Raw genomic sequence first — 8,259 nt, 5'->3', positions numbered from 1 at the left:
TGCCCCCTATGCTTCTGGCCAAATCGGAATCTGATTGGCTGGTGAGCTCTGCAACTCCACCCTGCTGATTCACTGAGACCCACCACACCTAACTCCATGCAGCAGGAGGCATTATCAGCAGCTGAACCTTACTGAAGCCGGCAACTGGCAGCAGGTGGCAGCATCGGTGTGTCCTGGCTTTCTGCAGAGTTACCCCAGGCCTGGTACTGGAGACAGCCCCCCCTCAGTTCTCTGCGTGGCCTCTCTCCCACATGCCTCCAGGTCCAGCACAGGCAGCAACCAACCGTGAATTGTTCTGTAGCTCCTACCAAGTAGTCCCCAGCTGGTCATAGGCAGTGACCGGAGCCCCTCCCAAGAGCCCCAGAACCAATATACTTGGAGGTTGGCTTCAGACCACAGGAGGGCACTGTCCAATTATCCCCATGAGTGGCACACCCAAAGGGCAGTCTCAACAGGCACCAGAGCCTGCTGGGGCAAACCCTGCTCCGTGTGGGAAACCCACACAGCAGCCTATAAGCTGTGGATGTGGCCAAACTGCACAGCCAGTCAGCCTGAGGGTCAATCCCACCCACTGATGTGCCAATAGCAATCAAGGCTCAAATATAACAGGAGGTCACAAACAACCCACACAAGGGACACTCCAGGAGCCCCCAGAGCAGGTGACCAGGGAGACTGTGCCAGGGCCCCATAGGTCACCTACTACATAAGGCCACCAGGCAAGAAACATAACAGATCTACCTAATACATAGAAACAAACAGAGAGGCAGCTAAAATGAAGAAACAAAGAAACACATCCCAAATGAAAGAACNAGGCAAGAAACATAACAGATCTACCTAATACATAGAAACAAACAGAGAGGCAGCTAAAATGAAGAAACAAAGAAACACATCCCAAATGGGGGGGGGGGGGGGAAATCCAGAACAAGAATTAAATGAAATGGAGGCAAGTTCAAAACAATGGTTATAAGGACGCTCAAGGAACTTAGTGAGAACTTCAACAAAGAGATAGCAAGCATAAGAAAAGGAAACAAAACATAAAAAAGAACCAGTCAGGAGTGAAGAATACAGTAACTGAAATGAAGAATGCACTAGAAGGGATCACCAGCAGACTAGGTGAAGCAGAATCACATTAGTGATTTGAAAGACAAGGTAGCAGAAAACACCCAATCAGAACAGCAAAAGGAAAAAAGAATTTTTAAAAATGAGGATAGTTTAAGAGACTTCTAGGACAACATCAATCATAACAATATTCACATCATAGGGGTACCAGGAAGAGAAGAGAAAAGCAAGGGATTGAGAACCTATTTGAAGAAATAATGACTGCAAACTTTCCTAACCTGTCAAAGGAAATAGACATACAAGTCCAGAAAACACAGACAGTCCTAAGAAAGATGAACCCAAACAGGCCCACACCAAGACACATTATAATTAAAATGGCAAAGGTTAAAGACAAAGAGAGAATCTTAAAAGCAGCAAGAAAAAGGCAACTAGTAACTTACAGGGAGCTCCCATAAGATTGTCAGCTGATTTCTCAAGAGAAACTTTGCAGGCCAAAAGAGGTTAGCAAGAAATATTCATAGTGATGAAAAGCAAGGACTTAAAACCAAGGGTACTCTACCCAGCAAGGGCTATAATTTAGATGAAGAGCTTCCCGGACCAGAAAAAACTAAAGGAGTTCATCTCCAAGCGAGTATTACAAGGAATGTTAGAGGAACTTATTTAAGATGAAAAAAAAAAGATAAAAAATATGAATAATAAAATGACAATAGTTAATATCAATAATTACTTTCAATGTAAATAGATTAAATGCTTCGATCAAAAACATAAAGTGGCTGAATAAGAAACCATACCCTTACATTTGCTGCCTACAAGAGACTCACTTCAGATTGAAAGACCACAGAGACCGAAAGGGATGAAAAAAGATATTTTATGAAAATGGAAATGGAAAGAAACTAAAAAAAGCTGTGCTAGCAATACTTACACCAGACAAAATGGACTTTATAACAAGAGACAAAGGACCCAGTCATCCCACTTCAGGGTATTAATTTGAAGAAACCTAAAATGCTACTGCAAGGGGATGTGTGCATCCATATGCTCATTGCAGCATTGTTTACAATGGCCAAGATGTGGAGGCAGCCTGGTGTCCACTGACAGAAGAATGGATAAAGAGAAGGTCATACACATACACAATGGAATATTGCTTGGCCATGGATAGGAATGGGTTCTTGCCATCTGCGGTGGCATGAATGGACCTGGAGGGTATTGTGCTGAGTGGAGTGTCAGAGAAAAACAGATGCAGTGTGATTCCGCTTATATGTGGAATCTAAAGAACAATATAAACAAACAAGACAGAAACACAGTCATAGATACAAAGAACATTTTGATGACTGCCAGATGGGAGGGGGGTTTGGGGGTAGGTGAATAAACGGGAAGGGATTAAGAAGTAGTCATGGGGATGTAGGGTATAGCATAAGGAATATAATCAATAATATTGTAATAGGTATGGTTTCAGATGGTACTAGATTTGTTTGGGTGACAGATGGGAGGGGGGTTTGGGACAGAGTGAAAAAAGTGAAGGGATTAAGAAGTACAAATTGGTAGTTACAAAGTAGTCATGGGGATGTAAAGTAAAGCATAGGGAATATAGTCAATAATATGGTAATAACTGTGTATAGTGCAGGTGGGTACTAGATTAGTCAAGGGGACCATTTCTTAAATTATACAAATGTATAACCACTATGCTATACACCTGAAATTAATATCGAATGTTAACTGTAATTGAAAAATTAAAAAGTGTGTGTGTGGGGGGGGAGGTGTGTGTGAAAGTGTGAAAGGGAATAAGAGGTTCAAATGTCCAGATATAAAACAAATAAGTCATGGGGATGTAATGTCCAGACCAGGGAATATAGTCAATAATATTGTGACAGCGTGGTAGGGTGTCAGATGGTTGTTGGACTCAGGATGATCACTTCTTTAGGCCAGTATATGTTGAACAACTATGATAGACACCTGAAACTTATATAATGTATGTTAGCTATATTTTTAAATAAAAATCTTAAAAACAAATAAATAGTAAAAAGCAACTGTAGTTATTATGTGACTACCAGTTCCTTTCAAAAAGCCTCACCCAGCCCTGAGAATTCTTGTCCCTAAAAGGCATTGCCGTCTTGGAGTTCTCTGCCTGGAACCTCTTCTCAGAGTCTACAAGTTTTATAAGAATTTTTAAATTTACCATTTTCATTTTAGCAATTAAAATCTAGTGATAACCTTAAAAGTGTAGTCATAATCTTAAAAAATGTTTTGCCTTAAAACACCGTTTTCATAGTGTCAACAGAAAGGTAGTTTAATTATACAAGACATTAGCTAACGTTTCTCAAACTCGGGGATTCCATGGGATTTTGACATTGTGTTTCCTCTACAAAGGGCACCACAATCCTAAGTGAGAACCTGCCTTGGGACGAACCAGTCAGCGGCTGCTGGGCTTTTGTAGACGTGTTTTGGGCCAAGGGTTGAGCTATGTAGATATGTCAGGGGGTAGTCATTTAGAAATACATCAATTTGTGTCTGTGTGTGTTAGTGTTTGTGTGTGGTGTTAGTGTGTGTGTGATGTTAGTGTGTGTGTGTGCGTGTGTGTGGTGTTAGTGTGTGTGCATGCGTGTGTGGTGTGTTAGTGTGAGTTAGTGTGTGTGTGTGTGTGTAAGGGCACAGCCCACTGCTGAAGCTGCCAAGTGGCTGGGGAGGGCTCACTGAGCACCTGCTGAATGAAGTCCTGAGGGAGCAAGGATCCCTGAAGTGTGAGGATCCGTGGCAGGAAGCAGACAGATGGAGTAGCCAGTGGCATGGTCCCTTAACCAGTGAAATGACTCCATCTTGTTCAGCCTGTGGGGTTCCCATGGCCTGCAGGCTAAGAGCTCCTGCTTTAGGCATGCTAGTCAGTGCAGGAATTCTGCGTGGGGATTGTTTTTATAAAAAACAACACTTCCCTCCCACCCCCCCGCCATTTTCCCTCCTCTATACCTAAAAGACGCCTGAACTCTTAATTGATGGGTTTGTGGAACTACTAGGGCCCCCATCTAAGTTGGAGCTGTCCCAATTAATAAACCTTTCCTGACTCCAAACTCTGATGTTTTGAGTGTTCAGTTTGAAGCGTCAGCCACGTGGCCTATGGACCGGTAACAGTAACAGTCCTGCTTCTGGGTGTGCTGAGGCAATGCACACACGGGATTGGCAGGAAGAAGGTTGGGGGTCAGCCAGGTGTTATTCTTGAGTGAGAAGAAAAGCCACTGAATTTAGGATGAATCGGATCATTTGGCTGCTGGGTTGAAAATAGATTGTGAAGGGGCCAGGGTACAAGCAGGGAGCTAAGAATCTTTTGCAATAAGCTAGGAGGGAGGTGGTGGTGGCTTGGACCAGGGCGGTAGCCCGATTCCGAAGATCAAGTGACGATGGAGCTGACGGCCTAGATGTGGCCTGTGAGAGAAGAGAGATGTCAAGACTGGCACTGAGGAGCTGTCACCAAACCCAGAGGCCAGCTTAATGGAGCGTACCAGCGTGCAAACTTGCTTCAGAGTTCTTTTCAGAAAAATGAAAGGTCTGGTCTCAATTTAAAAAAAGGATGTTAATAAAGATACTTTAAAGCTTGTCAGGCTTCTTTTCTCTTGCCCATGATCTCACTTTGCTTAATCTCACTACCAATTAGCTCACACTCAGAGGCTGAACAGTGGGTTTCGATGAGCCAAAAAAAGGTTTTAATTAGAGTTGTTTTAGTTAGCGTAAGTGCTTTTGCGCTAATTGTTGGTGACTGAGTTTTAAGACCGAACCATCAGTGCAGACATAGGCAGGCTCACGTGTGCCCCAAGTCCTGAGCCTTAAAATAGGGAGGCAGAGCACTCTGGCTCCCACAGAGGAGGGCTCTCTCTGCCCAGCCTCAAGCTCGCGAAACTGCAATTAGGTTCAGACGCAGGCTGTGGCCTGGAACCAAGCAAGGCATGGAGGGTTAGAGCAGGGCCGTTACAGCGAGATTCTAGAAGAGTCTGGACTCGAATCCATTTCATTCCCAGCACAAAGCTCGCCGAACCCCTCTGCTCCTCAGCCCCACCCACGCCATCCGGCATGATTGGTAAGATAAGATCACCCAGGGACTGAAAGCCCCCACTTGCCTCCCTACTCCCACACCTGCCTGTCTCAGTAAATACAAGGCTTGTACACATGCAAAGTCTCAAAGGGAAACCCCTTTCGGGAGAGCGATGGGTCCTGCCTTTCACATGGCAAGAAAGTTCTCAATGGAGCAAAAGTTGGAACAACGACCCCCTCAGAGGGAGCCCCTACAGCTCATGTTGACGACCTCATCTCGCACTCCCCCCGCCCCAACACACACAATACATAGAATCCGGGCTCTCCCCTCTCTCCTCTCCCCTCTCTCTCTCTCTTTCTCTAAATAAAGACATAGTTTCTTTAATGGTCAAGGATGGTTCTGCGTTAGGTCATACAAATTGCAAGGTAACAAGGCAACACTTCCCGTAGTGTCAGAGCCTGACTCACACATCTGCCTCCAAAGTCGCTCCTCTAACTGTTATAATACCTCAGCAGCAGGAAATGACATTGGGCAGGAAAATGAAAATGGTTGCAGGTTCTGAATCCAACTACGTATTAACAAGTACAGAGAAGTCAGGCCAAGGACAGTTAGTTCCCTGGTGGCAACTCCAAGGAGTGAAGGGGAACGACCTATGACTCAGCTGTTTCATGGACAGACTTACTAAAATCATCCTATTCAACCAGCTTCCAGAAAAGGAAACAAGCCCTCAAGGAGAGTAGCAAAAGGACCGAGTGACTAATGACAACTCAGCTCTCCCCTCTCCAGGCAAGGGCCCTACCTCAGTTCCTTTGTAACGGTTCTTTCAGCACTCATCACAGCATTACCCATCATGTAACTGCCTAGCTTATGCCCTAACTGCTTGGACCGCGGACTGTTCCCTGACACACGCCTAACCTCGCCGAGAGAATCTCAAATGGCTTCACCAATGATGCCTAAGTGGTTTCGGTAAATCTAGGTATCAAAGCAGATAGGAATGCTCTGAAAGGACCTCCTGATGCCAAGTAAAACTGTACGTGCCTTGTGGTAACCACCTCAAATGGGCTAACACTGAACAGTGGACAGGAGGTAACAGTGGGGAGATGCACAAGGGCCAGGTGAGAGAGAGAGAGAGGAAGAAGTAGCCAGGTAGGGCCCTACGCACATCAGTGGATGAGGACGGAAATGGGGGTGCATGGGGACAGAAAACTACCAGTTCTGCAGTCTGACAGTGAGCCTATGAATGGTGTCCTCGCCCTTTCTCTCGTTGTCTCTCTCGTGTTGGCAATACCCCCAAGCAGAGGTCTACAGACATAGCTTCCCTTGAAATAAATCCTGGCTGATAACACTGGGCTTCCTAGCCTGGCTAGGAATCTGCTTCAACCAACTCCAAAGAGTGGGACAAGACGGGGAGGTCTTGAGTATAGGGCAAGGTTATGTACAAATCAGCATTTCCCCATAGCGACAAACTTTCAACTTTGTAAGAAGGGGCTGAGTGTGGCTGAGGTGCAGTTAGGATGGTGAGAGGACGGGAAGGAAGTTAGGAGGCTTCTCCCAGAGCTCCCTCTCTTACAGACCTAGGAGCCCGTCCGGTTAGCCACAAAGCCAACTCCAAGACCCTGACACAGGGAGTAAGCTCTGCAAGAGCCCAAGCTACCCTCCACTGCAGAAGGTGAGTGTCCACCGCTGTCAGAGGACGTGAGGCTTTCCTGGGTCAGGGAGGCCGGGATCCTGGAGCACTTCTCTTTTTAAAGGAAAGGTTTCCTTAGACCTTCAAGGAACTCTTTCTCAAGTCCTCTTCGTGCTTAGTCACAAAAGGTAGAAACTAGCAAAACAGATGGTATCATCTGATACCATCATGTGATATCACCATGTACTTTAAACATGGTTCAAAACTGGTTGTCCCCTGCTATCAACGTGAACCTGAGAAGTGAACATTTATGTAAAAGGACAAAGATACTTAAATTATTGTAATCCTTAAAAGAGATCAACGCATAGAAGCCCTCTTAGCACACAGCCTGGGGGAAACGGCAGAGGAGAGGGATTCAGCCCCCGGCCCTACACAAGGGGCGCAGGACATAAGGGGTTGAGATGCCTGAGGTTTGTGAGAGCACATTTGTGGGTCATCTCAGTGGGGTAACACCAACAGTGCCCCCCAAATACATCTCTTCTGGACACTTTGGTGTTGACAGCTTGACCCCTATTGTCAGAAGACACCCCTTGTTCGGCAGACCCTTCCCCACTCTGGGGGTCGAGCTGAGGCATCCATTATAGCAGGGGTTCCCCTAAGGAACTTTCAAAGGCAGGCTGATCCCCGGGTCCCACCCTGGAGGAACTCATTCTATTGGTTTGAGGGGGGCACAGACATGAGTATCTTCTAAAATTCAAGTGATTCGAATGCGCAGCCAGGGTTGCTGCTCTGACATCTTTTGTAGCTGCAACAGGTTTAAAAAGGTGTGTCTTTGACATGCAGGGAAGAGGTGTCGTCCAGCTGAGGGAACCGCACGCCCAGCACAAGAGGAGCTCATGGGCCGGAGGGCGGAGCCACAGGCTACTTCTCAGGCAATTCCTGCCCAAGCTCCCAAATGATATCCCGATTTCCGGAAGAGACATTAATTCCATCCACATGGTCTTAACACAATTACAGCTCAGAGGCAGCCCAATAACCAAGAATTACTGAAGAGGTAATACGAGGTGAATTTGGAGCCACAGCAAAATTATTCATCTGTTCATTTACTGCATTTCAACTACGTTTCTTTGTGGTATTGGCCAAATGCCAAAAACCACACACACAAAAAACCCTCTGCTTTAAACAGACTATCCGCCAAGATGCTGGTGCTAGGCTGTTTGACGGGAGCGATGCTATCAAAACCTCTCCATCCTAGCCCCACCGGAGATACAGAGTAGGTTTCCCCTGAGGACAGTGGGTTGATTTACATGCAGCTCCATCCAGAATTAGGATTACTTCCCGGGCATCCTGTTCTCTCAGGAATAGCTTCCACTGGTTAAGACCATCACTACCATTACCCAAAGTTTATCCTGGTTAAGGGAACAGTCAATAAAGGTCTAGAATGATCTATTTTAAGTGACTTATTGAACAAAAAACTTTGCATGTCATCGTCACCAAGAACTTTGGACATCTGACATCTCTGGTACCATCGCATGCAACGAGTAAGATTGTTTCTATA

The sequence above is a fragment of the Hipposideros armiger genome, unplaced genomic scaffold, assembly GCF_001890085.2.
Source record: "Hipposideros armiger isolate ML-2016 unplaced genomic scaffold, ASM189008v1 scaffold_47, whole genome shotgun sequence".
NCBI lineage: Eukaryota > Metazoa > Chordata > Mammalia > Chiroptera > Hipposideridae > Hipposideros > Hipposideros armiger.
This window is presented reverse-complemented; position numbering follows the sequence as displayed.